We start from the raw sequence: 14,280 nt of genomic DNA on the forward strand, positions 1-14,280 counted from the left end.
GGGATGTGCCGGTGATTGGGACGGGGCTTGTCATTCTTGCTTGTAAGCTTAAAAAAGTGAAAGTGGCTCTTCATGAATGGAATAAGCGAGTGTTTGGTAGGACTAATACCCATATTGAATCTTTGGAAGCGAAGGTTGAGGGTCTGGAAGGTTGTCTGCAAAGAGAGTGGGATATTGATGCCGAGAGGGAGCTTGTGCTGGCTTCGGATGAATTAAATTCTTGGAGACGTAGGGAAGATATCAGATTAGCTCAAATGGCTAAAATAAAATGGAATATGGAAGGTGATCGTAATTCAAAATTTTTTCATGTATGGTTAGCTAATAAACGACGTAAAAGAATCAAAGGGATGAGAACTCCGGATGGGGTAGAGTTTAACTTGCCAGAAGAAATTCATAATGGAGCTGTTGAGTATTTTGCGGATTTTCTTAAAAATACTAACCAGTCACGAGTACTTCCGGATTTATCAGATTTGATTTCACCAGTTATTGATGTTGAGGATTGTACATGTCTTTGTCGTACCCCTTCATTGGATGAAGTAAAGGAGGCTCTTTCTTTGATTCCTATAAACAGTTCTCCTGGGCCAGATGGTTTTAGAGCAGGTTTTTTTAAAACTTGTTGGGAGGTGATTAAGATGGAAGTCTTCACAGCCGTTTCTGAATTTTTTATTTTCAAAAAGCTTCCGAGGTTCTTTTTGGCTTCTTTTATTGTGCTAATTCCGAAAACAGATGTGCTTACTGGTTTTGACAAATTTAGGCCTATAAGTCTGTGTTCGGTTTTTTATAAAATTTGTTCAAAAATTATAGTAAATCGTCTGGCAAATTATCTTCCCAAATTAATATCTCTTGAACAAGGAGCCTTTATACCTGAGAGGAATATTTTTGAGAATATTAGTATTACTCAGGAAATGGTTCATTCCTTGAATAAGGACACTCATGGAGGAAATATTATGATTAAAGTTGATATGGCTAAAGCATATGATCGAGTAGATTGGAATTTTTTGTTGGAGGTTTTTCGATGTTTTGGATTCTCTCCCTCTTTTTGTGATTTAATCCGTGCTTGCATTTCAAATATTTGGTATTCAGTTTTGCTTAATGGAACGATGAGAGGTTTCTTCCAAGGTGGTCGTGGGTTACGTCAGGGGGACCCATTATCGCCTTATCTTTTTATTATTATTCAGGAAGTCCTTTCTCGTCTTTTGAAGCAGAGTGTGTCATCACATAAGATTGGTAATTTCTCCCAACCTAGAGGTACTCCTCAGATCTCACACCTTATGTACGCAGATGATATTGTGATTTTTTTGAATGGGGGAAAAAAATCTGTTAAGGAACTTTTGTTGGTTTTTGAAAAATATGAAGCATGGTCGGGTCAGATGATTAATAAAGAGAAAACAGCCATATATTTTTCTTCAAAAATTTCTGTTGCTCGTAAGAGAGCCCTAAAAAGACTGACAGGGTTCTCAGAAGGTTCCTTTCCCTTTAAATATCTAGGGGTTCCGATTGTATTGGGGCGTCTAAAGCATGTGCATTTGGAGGAAATAGTTAACAAAGTTTGGAAAAAAATTAGTGGTTGGAAAATGAAGATACTTTCATCAGGTGGCCATCTAATACTTCTTCGGCACGTGCTTTATAGTATGGCTTTACATTTATTTGCTGTTTTACAGGTTCCTCAATCAATTATTAAAGCTCTAAATCGTATGATGAGTACATTTTTTTGGGGGGAGGTTAATGGTAAGAGTAAAAAAAAGTGGGTGTCGTGGGAAAATATTTGTAAGCCAGAAAAGGAAGGGGGCCTAGGATTGCGTAAATTAGAGGACATGCAAAAAGCATTTCATATGTGGCTTGCATGGAATTTAATTCAGGGTAAATACTTATGGGCAAATTTTTTTAAAGGAAAATATGTGGGATCTTCTCCTTGGTCTCTCATTGATACTAAAAAAGGTTCTAGATTTTGGAAAATGATTATGAAGAGTATTCCCGATGTGCTTAATAATTCAAGATGGAAAGTGAGGGAGGGGAATATTTTTTTCTGGTATGATAAATGGAAAGATAGGGGTCCTTTATTGGAGGAGGTCCTGATGGTGGGGAATCCGCAGATTACAGTAAATGAGTGTATGCTGAATAATAGTTGGGATATGGACCTTTTGATTTCTTTAGTTGGTCAAGAGAATGTTGACGATATTGTTGAAGCTTTGGCCGGTTGTAAGGAGGGTTCGGACGTGTTAATCTGGACTAAACATGAGAGTGGAAATTTTTCTACTAAATCAGCATGGGATTGTATTAGAATTAGAGGTTCTACTTTGGATTGGCATCCATGGATATGGCATAGGTTGTTGCCTCTTAAAATTTCAATTTTTATGTGGAGGGCATGGAACATAGTTTTGAGTGTTGATGATAGTCTTAGAAGGATTGGGGTCCCGATTGTCTCTCGTTGTGATTGCTGTGAAGAAGGTAAGTATGAGGACCAAAATCATGGTTTGTTTGGAGGAGAGTTTGCATTTAATATATGGTGTTATTGTGCTAATATTTTTGGTTTACCTCTTGGTCATACTTGGATGGAGACAGTGACGGCTTGGTTAAGACGTGCGTCAACTGATTCTCAAGTGGGGGATTCTTGTGGGGTTACTTCTGTCTATTATTAGTTGGCATCTTTGGCATAGAAGATGCACTGCCCGTATGGAGGGGCGGATTCAATCTGTTAGTGTGGTTTGGCAAATGATCAAAAATTGGATGAGCTCTTGTAGCCATGATATGAAAAAGGTAAAAAAATGTTCTATGTATGATCTTCAGATTTTACATGCGTTGCATATTCCTTCTAAAGCCCCCGTGAGACAGTTTATTAAAATTGTGACTTGGCAAAAACCTGCTCCAGGGTGGTTTAAATTGAATACAGATGGTAGTAGTCTAGGAAATCCAGGACCTTCGGGGGTGGGTGGTATTATTAGAAATGATCAGGGTCACTTGGTTCATGCTTTTAATTCTTATATTGGTTTTGGTTCCAATAATAGAGCTGAATTGTTAGCATTGCTGCAGGGTCTTAAAGCTTGTAAAAATCTAGGGATTATTTTTGTGGAAATAGAATTAGACTCTCAAGTGGTAATCTCTTGGTGGAATAGGCGAAGATGTGGCATATGGTATTTGGAAGATTTCTGGGAGGATACTCTTGCTCTTATGGATTCGATGGTTTGCACAGTTAGGCATGTTTATAGGGAAGGTAATAAAGTTGCTGACTAGTTGGCTCGAAGTAGGGCAGCTGGTCTTAATATGGATTGGAATATAGCTGGAGAATTGCCTAGGGTCTCTCGAGGTTTACTTCGGTTGGATAAACTTGGGTTACCTTCTTTGAGGTGCTGTCAGAATTAAGAATCTGGTTCTATTTAGTTGTTGTGTTGGTTTGGTTAGATTTGATTGTATATGTTTGTTGTACTAATGGTTTTTTTTGCAGGTGAGGAGGTTGTTTTTGTAATTTTCTCTAGATATACTAGGTTTTTTTAATATCTAGTTTCGGATTTTTTATTGTAACGCCGGGTATTGGTATGTAACCACGGTTTTCCTCCGCCATAAGTGAGGGTTTATTAATATAATCGGGACGGGATCACTCGTGGACAGGTGATTCTCGGCTCTTCATCAAAAAAAAAAAAAAAAAATGCATGGCTTAAAGCCATGTGTTATAATGTGTAAAGGATGGGGTCAGCCCCACGTGGGCGTCCCTCCATCTAACATTTTGGAAAGTGAAATATTTTGAAAATAACCTTGCTCCATTTAATACTAAATATATAAAACATTCCTATGTGGAATAGGGTAAAATCTCATATTTTTTGGAAGAAAAGAAGTCTACAGAGTGGAAAAAGAGAGTTCGTGCGGTAGGGATGACAATTCGTATTCGTAGATCATGTTATATGAAGTTTGAATATTTGAATTTATGGATGAACCCAAACACAACCCATATAATAAAAGAAAGGAGAAACAGATAAAAGAGTAATGTTATATGAGAAATGATAAAACAACTACTCCTTTACAATTTTTCTACAACCTTCCAATAAAATAATATTTTTTGAGATATTTATTTTAGTTTTGATTTTGATTTGATGTATTTGAAATTTAAAAAAAATATTATTGCATTGATAAGCTGTAAATAAAGTGTAGTTGGGTTATAAGGCTATCACTGCTCAATGTTAGATATAGTCATATAATGCCCTGCACACTCTTTTTGAAAAAGAGTAATTATACTCATCATCTTAATTTTCATCATCCTCTCATCATCATATGATGTGACATTAGATGATTAGAGACTATTTATTATATTTCACTTATGAAACTATCATCTAATGCCACATAATGGGATGATGAGAAAAATGATGATGAATATATTTTTTTTTCTTTGAGAAATAATGAGGTCCACATTAGAAAGTGAGATTTTCATGTAGGGTATTAGAACTAGTTATTTTTTTCAAAAACATGCACGAGACTTACACTAGTACAAATCGTTGCTATACAAATGAATGCTAGATCAATTTTTTTATTGCTTCAATGAAACCAATGCTATTTTCACAATCTCTTAGTAGTTTTTGTTGGTCATAAGACTTCGCATTTAGAATATTTAGTTAACAGAGTTCAAGTATACTAAACAAAATAATATTTCACTCATCAAAACAGTCAACAACCACACAAGGAACAGTTAAACCTCACAAGATACTGTTCTAAATTATTGGAAGTGAAAATATCATTTTACATTCTCCAAATATCGTTGTTGATATCATGTTTCGTAGCCTGAACAACTCCGCGATGGGTCAATCTGTTCCTGCTTGAAGGCTTGAGGTGGTGAGAAATACATCTGATGCCTAAGTTAGCTTTGGGTTCTCACTTTATGATTTAAGGGAGCTCAAATAAAAGTGCTTAGAGAGTCTTCTACCCCAGCGAGGGAGGTATATATACCTGGTTGGAGTGGTCCCTTGGCAAACCGATCATGGCGATGTCGCTCCGTACTCATGTCGTGCCTTCTCCCCCCACATTCTGCCACGCGACAAGTTGTCCATGCCTGATTGTGGCAACCGCTGACAATCCAGGGTTTATGTCGTAGTGTGTCTGTCCCCGTCCTTCATTAAATGCGGCGTGGTCTCGGCCTGGTGCGCCCACCTTCTAGGTCTTTCAAGCCGTCGGTGTCTAGGGACCAGGGTTGTCTCTAACACTATGTATGTGGATTGTCAGCCAATAGTAGTGTCAGGCCTTCTGATTCAAGGATCCACATTCCATGCGTCCGACTTCGCTGCTCCTCTTTGAGCTTCTTGGGCCGACCTTGCCCATCTCGGCCCAACCTATCCTATCCTTTCAGACTGATTTCCTACTGACGGGATACCCTTAGACCCATCGATGCCTCGTGGGCTAGGCCTGTGTGGTTCGACCCAACCCTGGGAATGACCTCCCTCACAATACCTCGTGAATTCTCACCATACACGTGTGATGAGAATTCAAAACATCTCCTTCCGCCTTTCTCGAGTTAGTTCCCCTTAGCACACACGTCTGGTGATAAGTATGATTTTTATGTGATTTTTATTACTCTTTTATTTATAAAAAGTGTCAGTTTTTCTTCAATTCTATTGATTTATTTTATTTCTATATATTTATTTTATTTTCTTGGATTTGAAGAAATGAGAAGATTTAGTGCGACAGCAGAGCATTTTGGTAAGAAGAGACTACGGATCCAGACTGACGAGAGGAGAAAAGATCTTAAGAGAGCTGAGAAGACCCAATGGCAACCAAAATTGGCGACAAAAGTTAGGCGATAAGAGAGATATTTTACCTTCTGGGAGAGAAGACTTGGCGCAAGGCTCCAGGCTACTAGATTGGGTGACCAGTCTAAACGACCAACTTAAACGACTAACCTAAACGATATCGTGAGCAACAACTAGCAAAGGCGAGCGCTAGCAACTTTACCACTTGGTAGGTTGGTGAGATGAGTCCTTCATCTCGATCAGGAACCTTATATCTTGGTAATTGGGCGAGGAAACCAGTTATATTCAACGTACACGGCATCTACCTGGTGGGACCTTTTCGAGTTTCGCGATCAATCTGCTGACCACCAAATATTCCCAAACTTCGTAAATCAAGCCGTTATTACTGAATCTTCCATTTTAGATAATTCCATTATTCTCAAGATAGTTTCTTTTATATTAACATTTATGTTTAGAAACTATTTTCCAGATCTTTAGACTAAATTGTAGCTGCATTTATCTTGTTTTTGGATTTGAGATTTGACATCTATTTAATCCCGTCTTGTGGGATAAATAGGAGGAGAATCTGAGTTTAGAGTAAAAAGATTCTAGAGTTTATTATTTGAGTTTCTTTCGAAGAGGCAGATTTGGAGGGCAAAGGCGAGAGTCACAAACTTCATCAATCGACTCCAACGAAAAACACTAGTTTTATTTTTTTTCTTTTCAATTTCATTATGAACTAATTTTATTTTTTAGAGTTTTGATGTAGTCTAGCATTGAATACACAATTTATATTCTAAGTTATTTTATTTTCAATATTTCCATGATTGAGTGTTTATTCCTTGTTCTTAATGGTTGCAATTTTCTACCTAATTATTGTTCGATCTATTGAATCATAATGAGACCGATAGGTGATTTGTGATTAAAGCTCTAGGATTAATCATAATTAGTTGAGTGAAAGTAAAGATACTTTACCACGATTAGTGTGATTTTAAAGAAAATTTCTAAAAACTTAATGAGTCTCCAATCAGTTAAATTCACATAGAGATATTGAGTTATAAGTTGGAGATATTTTTGGTATTGTTTGAGAGAAAATATTGAATAGTTAAGAGTTTTTTATCATCAGTTTAGGATAATTGGAATTCTACAACAAGGAAGAATAAATTGTGTGGGATTTGTTAGGTGAAATCAGATGCTTTAGATCTATTCTTATTATTTTTAAAATCTTAATTTTAATACTATTTTCTTCAGTTTAATTTAGATAATCTATTTTTCAAATTTCGGTTTTCTAAATAGTAATTAATTTAGTAAATTTCAGTACTCTATAGTATAATAAATTTATGTGGGTTCGATATCCGTTTTCTTTAAAATACTTTACTACTTATTATGATTATGTGCACTTGCAGATATTTTCAGCACAACAAGTTTTAGGCACTGTTGTTGGGGATTAGTTATTTGTTATTGATATTGATACTTGCTAGATTTTTACTACTTTAGATTTTATTTTATTTTAAAAAATTGGTTTAAATTAGATCTCAATTTGGTTTTTCTTTTCAATAATTAGAAGTGCATGCCTCGATCTAAATCATTAGAGCATACACTTTTCGATCCCGAGATTGAAACAACCTTGTGTCGGATTAATAAAGAGAAAAAAAAAAGAGGTTGCCGCATCTAAATTTAATATGGCCGACCAGGAGCACAAGGTGTTAAGAGATTATGTTATGGCCAATAACTTCGAGATCAAGCCTGCCATCATTCAAATGATTCAACAAACCATCCAGTTGGGGGGCTGTCACAAGAGGATCCTAATGTCCATATTGTAAATTTTCTAGAAATTTGTGATATTTTTAAACACAACGGAGTGACAGAGGATGCGATTGGATTGAGATTTTTTCCTTTCTCACTTAGGGAAAAAGCAAAAGTTTGGTTGAACTCTTTGTCACCCGGTATCATCACCACCTGGGAGGAATTGGCACAAAAATTCTTAACGAAATATTTCCCTCTGGCCAAGACAGTGAAGCTAAGGAATGATATCACTACCTTCACTTAATTTGAGGGTGAATCATTATTTGAGGCATGAGAGAGATACAAAGATTTATTACGCAAGTGTCCACATCACGACCTCCCAACTTGGCTTCAAGTACAAACATTTTACAACAGTTTGAGACCCACAAATCGATTTATGGTTGATGCGGCCACAGGAGGAGCATTAATGAGTAAGACCCATGAAGCCGCATATGAACTTCTGGAAGAATTGGCATCCAAAAACTATCAATGGTCTGTGGAGAGAGCAATACCAAGAAAGACGGCTGGAGTTTTTGAATTTGATTCTATTACCATATTGGCGACACAGATGGCAAATCTATCACAACAACTAGGTAAGATGAATGTTAATGCTATTCAAACTAATGTTGTTTGTGATCATTGCATAGGAAATCATTCAATTGGGGAATCCTTTTGCCTAACCAAGTTATGAACAAGCCCATTATGTGTCTAATTTTCAACGTCAAAATAATCTTTATTCAAACACGTTCAATCCCAGATGGAGAAATCACCCTAACTTTTCGTGGAGCAATAATCAAGGGCCGATTAGACCACCTCAACAGTTTCCACAGCAAGAGAAGAAACCGACACTTCAGGATATGTTTATGCAGTACATGCAAAAGACTGATATTGTGATCCAAAATAACTCAGCTTCAATCCACAATCTTGAGGCACAAATCGATCAGCTCTCAAACATGCTTACTGAGAGGACATCAGGGACTTTACCGAACAACATTGTGATCAAGCTGAAGGAACAAGTCAAAACCATAACATTGAGATGTGGGCAGACATATGACCAACCACACACAGTAAATACCGAGCGAGATGTAGAAGCTACCGAAAATGTAGAGTCCGAGAATAAGGAAATGGAGTATAAGGTGAAAGAAGCAAAGCGAGATGCGACCGACCAGCAAGTTGAGAAGACTAAAGAGAATAAAAAGGTTGCAAAATCAAAGAAATCCGGGGAGTTTATATCTGAAACCTATTCTCCTTCAATTTATGATCCACCAATTCCTTTTCTGCAAAGATTAAGAAAAAATAAGATTGATAATCAGTTCTCTAAATTTCTGAGTATATTTAAACAACTGCATATTACTATGCCTCTCATTGAAGCTTTAAAGCAAATGCCTAAATATGAAAAATTTTTGAAAGATATATTATCAAACAAGCGGAAATTAGAGGAGGATGAGATTGTAATGCTAACCGAGGAGAGCAGTGCAATTTTTCGAAAGAAGCTGCCGCCTAAGTTAAAAGATCTAGGGAGTTTCACGATCACTTACACTATAGGAAATTCCTATTTTGATAAAGATTTATGAGACTTAGGGGTAGGTATTAATCTAATGTCTCTCTCTGTTTTTAGGAAACTAGGGCCTTGGAGAAGCAAAACCGACCACTATCTCTCTACAGTTGGCAGACAAATCTATTAAATATCCGAGAGGACTCATTGAGGACGTATTTGTGAATGTTGATAAGTTCATCTTCCCGGTCGACTTCATTGTGCTTGAAATGGAGGAGGACGAGAAGATTCCTTTGATACTAGGCCGGCCCTTCCTTGCGATGGGGAGAATCTTAATTGATGGGAAACTCATTTTGAGGGTTGGCGTGGAGCCGGTCACTTTTGATGTATTTAAATATATGGAATTCTCTTCTAAGGTACTTTTTTTTTTCAAATAAGTGACAGAGACGTGGTCATGGTCGACGAGACTTACGTAGCTGATTTTTCAAAGCTACCACTTGAGGTATGTCCTACTCACTCTACATCTATTGAATCCGAAGATGAAGAGGTTAGGGAGTATGAGAGATATTTGGAAGTTACAACATCCCTTTCTCTTTCAATAAAAATCAAAGTGGAAGAGCTAAACTCATCTCGGCCGACATCTCCAAGTAAGGAACTACCCAAGCTTGAATTCAAATCGCTTCTATCAAATTTAAGGTACGCTTTCTTAGGCCAGGACTATACTTTTCTAGTTATTATAAACAGTTCCTTGAGTAATGTAGAGGAAGAGAAGTTGTTAAGAGTCTTGTGGGAACACAAAATGGTCTTGGGTTGGACCATCTCGAACATCAAAGGAATTAGTCTTTCAATTTGCATGCACAAGATTGTAATGGAGGATAATTTTAAACCGATCGTCCAACCTCAGAGGAGATTGAATCCATCAATGTAAGAAGTAGTGCATAAAGAGATATTGAGGCTTTTAGATGTTGGGATCATTTATCCAATCTCAGATAGTGCATGAGTAAGTCCAGTACAAGTCGTCCCAAAGAAAGGAGGGATAACCATGATCAAGAATAATAACAATGAACTCATACCGACGAGAACGGTCACGGGATGGCGAGTATCCATAGACTAGAGAAAATTGAATGATGCAACTTGAAAAGACCATTTTCCCTTACCTTGTATTGATCAAATGTTAGAGAGACTTGCCGGCCACGCTTACTTCTGTTTTCTAGATAGATATTCTGGTTACAATAAAATAGCCATTGCACTCGACGATCAAGAGAAGACCACTTTCATCTGTCCTTATGACACTTTTGCATATAAGCGCATGCCTTTTGGTCTTTACAATGCACCGGCCACGTTCCAAAGATGCATGATGTCCATCTTCCTGGATATGGTGGAAAAATTTTTAGAAGTCTTTATGGATGACTTCTCGATTTTTTGTCACTCTTTTGATAATTGCTTATCTAATTTATTTTTGGTTTTGCAGAGATGTAAGGAGAAAAATCTTGTTTTAAATTAGGAAAAATGTCACTTCTTGGTCGATGAGGGAATAATGCTTGGCCACCTCATTTCCTTCAACGGAATTGAGGTCGATCGAGCAAAGATAGAAGTTATTGACAAACTCTCACCACAACCAATGTGAAGGGCGTGAGAAGTTTATTAGGTCACGCCGAGTTCTATTATCAGTTTATCAAAGATTTTTTCCAAATTACTAAACCTCTCTGCAATTTTTTGATTAAAGATACTCGATTTGAGTTTTTTTTATGAATGCTTGCATGCTTTTAAACCCATTGAAAAAGAAATTAATTTCAGCAACTATCATTATATCACTAGATTGGAATTTACCTTTTGAATTAATGTGTGATACTAGTGATTATGCTATAGGGGCTGTTTTGGGGAAGAGAAAAGATAAAATTTTTCATGTTATTAATTATGCAAGTTGGATCTTAACATAAGCTCAACTTAATTATGTTACTACTGAAAAAGAATTGTTAGCAGTTGTGCTTGCCCTTAGAAAATTTTGTACTTATTTGATAGGTTCAAAGGTGGTTGTCTACACCGATCACTCAGCTCTTAAATACTTGTTGTCAAAAAGGGATGCCAAACCAAGACTATTAAGATGGATTTTGCTATTATAAGAGTTCGATTTGGAAATAAAAGATAAGAAAGGTACCAAGAATGTAGTGACCAACCACTTATCTAGTCTTGAGCTTAAAGAAGCGGTGAAGGAGGAGAAACTCCCAATTAATGAGACCTTCTTAGACAAGCAATTACTGGCTATACAAGTCATTCCATAGTATGTAGACATGGTAAATTATTTGGTATCCAAAATTCTACTGGCCGAGATGACATATCAACAAAAGAAGCAATTCTTCTCCGACTTGAAATATTATTTTTGGGAGGAACCTTTTCTATACTGGCATTGTGCAGACCAGATAATCAGGAGATGTGTGCCTGATGAAGAGATAGAGAGCATACTCAGACATTGCCACTCATTGTAAGCGGGTGGCCACTTTAGTGGAGCAAAAACAACAGCAAAAGTTTTACAATGTGGCTTTTATTGGCCGAATATTTTTAAAGACTCTTTTAATTTTGTTAATTTATATGATCATTGTCAAAGCATTGGCAACATTTCTAGGAAACATGTGATGTCTTTAAACGATATTTTAGTGATTGAATTATTTGATGTTTAAGGTATAGATTTCATAGGTTCTTTTCCATCCTCATATTCTAATAAATTTATTTTGGTGGCAGTAGATTATGTCTCGAAATGGATGGAAGCGGTCGCCTTACCAACCAATGATGTGAGGGTCATAGTGGATTTTTTGCGGAAGAACATCTTTTCTTGATTCGACACTCCGATGGTCATAATCAGTGATGGCGGGAAGCATTTTTGCAATCGCCAATTTGAAGTGCTATTGAGTAAGTATTGAGTTACCCATAACGTGGCGACACCATACCATCCTCAAACGAGCGTCCCAGTCGAGGTGTCTAATCGAGAGCTGAAACGCATACTGGAAAAGACCATGAGTGTCTCTCGAACAGACTGGGTGAAAGGTTAGATGATGCACTATGGGCCTATCAGACAGCATTCAAAACACCGATTGGGATGTCGCCTTCTCGGCTCGTTTATGGAAAAGCCTACCATCTACCTGTGGAGCTAGAACACAGAGCCTATTGGGTGACAAGAACACTGGACTTTGATTTACAAGCAACTAGCGAGAAGAGAATACTACAAATCAACGAGATGAATGAGTTCCACAATGATGCTTATGAGAATGCTTGGATTTACAAAGATAAAACTAAAAGATAGCACGATAAGCATATTCTGAGAAGGGAATTCGAAGTCGGGCATAAAGTTCTATTACTTAACTCAAGACTTCGACTCTTCCCAGGAAAACTGTGCTCTCGGTGGTCGACACCGTTTGTGGTGACTCGTGTCTTTCCCTATGGGGCAGTTGAAGTCCATCACTAGATAAAAGGCACATTTAAAGTAAATAGATAGAGATTAAAACCCTAAGTGGATGGAGACTCTAACTCAGAAAAGAGTTCCATCAATCTCACTAGTAAAAAATGATGAGAGGATAATGTCTAGTTATAGACTTTAAATAAAGCGCTTTTTGGAGGCAACCCAAGTTTTTATTTTATTTGAATTTTTTTTAATTCTTTTGCTTTCATCTTGCAAGAATGAAGAGGTGAGGAGATCTCCAAGGAGTACATGGCTGCACCTTCAAGGAGAGCATCTCTTACCTTCTCTCATTCTTTGCTTTAGTTTTTCTTCATTTTTCCCATTGAGGACAATGCGATATTTAAGTTTGGGAGGAAAGGATATTATTTATTTAAAAAAAATTATTATTATTAATAATGATGGCGATGGTGATGATAAAACAATATGGTTTGATAAATAAAAAGCCTATTATAAGAATATGATTGAAATTGATTATAATTTTAGCAAAACTTCTCATTGCTTAAGTCTAGTTGTTAATTCTTTATTTGATCTTGCTTAATTTGATATATTCTATGTTCAATGAATACTTATAATGATCATTAATCATTTTACATACCTAGAGAAATTTTATGTGAATTGTGTGAATTTGTATGGTCTCAACTTACTCTAGAACTTGTTTGATTATACTTGAGGTGAAATCCTAGATAGAATATTAATGGAGAAATGATTAAGGCATATCTTTGGACCGATTGAGCCTTTTAAGCTTACCTGTTTATTATAGTTATCCCTAGCCACCCCTTTGAGTTTTATTGAATTATATTTTGGCTTTATATTTTTCTTTCTTGTAAACCTCATATTCCCTACCCTATTTGAGTTGAAACATTGATTTCCTTACCTTTCAAAAGAATTAAGTTTACAAAAAGTCACAAACTCACAAGAGTATGAAAGGCAAGAGTGGTAGAAGTTCTACAAGTAAAGTTAATTATAGTCATATTATCAAAATCATAAGTTTGGGGGTGTGAAAAGTCAACTCGTCTACTGGTCTATATATAAAGCCCCCTTTCTCCCACTCTCTACCATCTCTGCTTCTCAGTCTTCTGGGTTTTCCTTCAGGCCTATTTTCCTAGTTCCTCCCTCTTCACTCTTTTGCTTCGTTCATTCTTCCTTCAAGTTTCTAATGGCTCTTTAAGGATCCTCTGACGCTCGTTATTTGTACTTTGTTAGGCAGAGCTGGGAGTCCTTAGTCTCTGTTGATGACCTCCGCGTGCTGAGGAGGACGTACAACATTTCAGAGTCGACGGTTCTAGAGATCCCTGGGCATTGCATAGCCATGGTGGACTCTGATGGGATGGCATATTGGGTGGTGCTCTATCCCTTGATGTTTGTGAACTATCTTTGTCTTCCATTCTGTCGCCCCATCCAAGATGTTCTCAACTTTCTAGAGTTGGTTCCGACACAGCTCCACCCGAACTCTTGGTGGCTTCTGGTTGCTAGCTGCGTGATCTTTCGAAGGGTGCTCAGCTCTAGTCTTGAAGAGTATCCTAATCTAACATCCCGGGAGTTTCTGTTAGTGTACTGGGTGTTATGCCTCGATGGGAGCTTGTGTAGCTTTGTGGCACATTAATCTGAGAAGTGCATTGTTAGCCTCGAGAAATGGCATTCCCACATTAAAGACTTGTCATGGCGGTTCTTCTTCATCTCTTGCTTGGGATGGGATTATCTTAAGGGGGATGAGGTCCATTAGGAGTTCCTGGTTTGGGCCATTTGGTCATACGTGCCCAATAGCAAGAGTCTGTACATCAGGTTGAATAGGAGGGAGGAGGCTAGGTTGGCGGCCGTGTAGGCTTGGGTGGTGGCCC

General features: G+C 37.3%; 1 non-coding gene across 1 annotated transcript; it reads right to left on the reverse strand.

The window, feature by feature from the left end:
- Positions 1 to 7,725: 7,725 nt before the first annotated feature.
- Positions 7,726 to 7,832, reverse strand: LOC121256806. The gene has a single exon (XR_005939096.1). It is a non-coding gene; the product is annotated as a small nucleolar RNA R71 (small nucleolar RNA).
- Positions 7,833 to 14,280: the final 6,448 nt, after the last annotated feature.

Source organism: Juglans microcarpa x Juglans regia, chromosome 3D (genome assembly GCF_004785595.1).
Source record: "Juglans microcarpa x Juglans regia isolate MS1-56 chromosome 3D, Jm3101_v1.0, whole genome shotgun sequence".
NCBI lineage: Eukaryota > Viridiplantae > Streptophyta > Magnoliopsida > Fagales > Juglandaceae > Juglans > Juglans microcarpa x Juglans regia.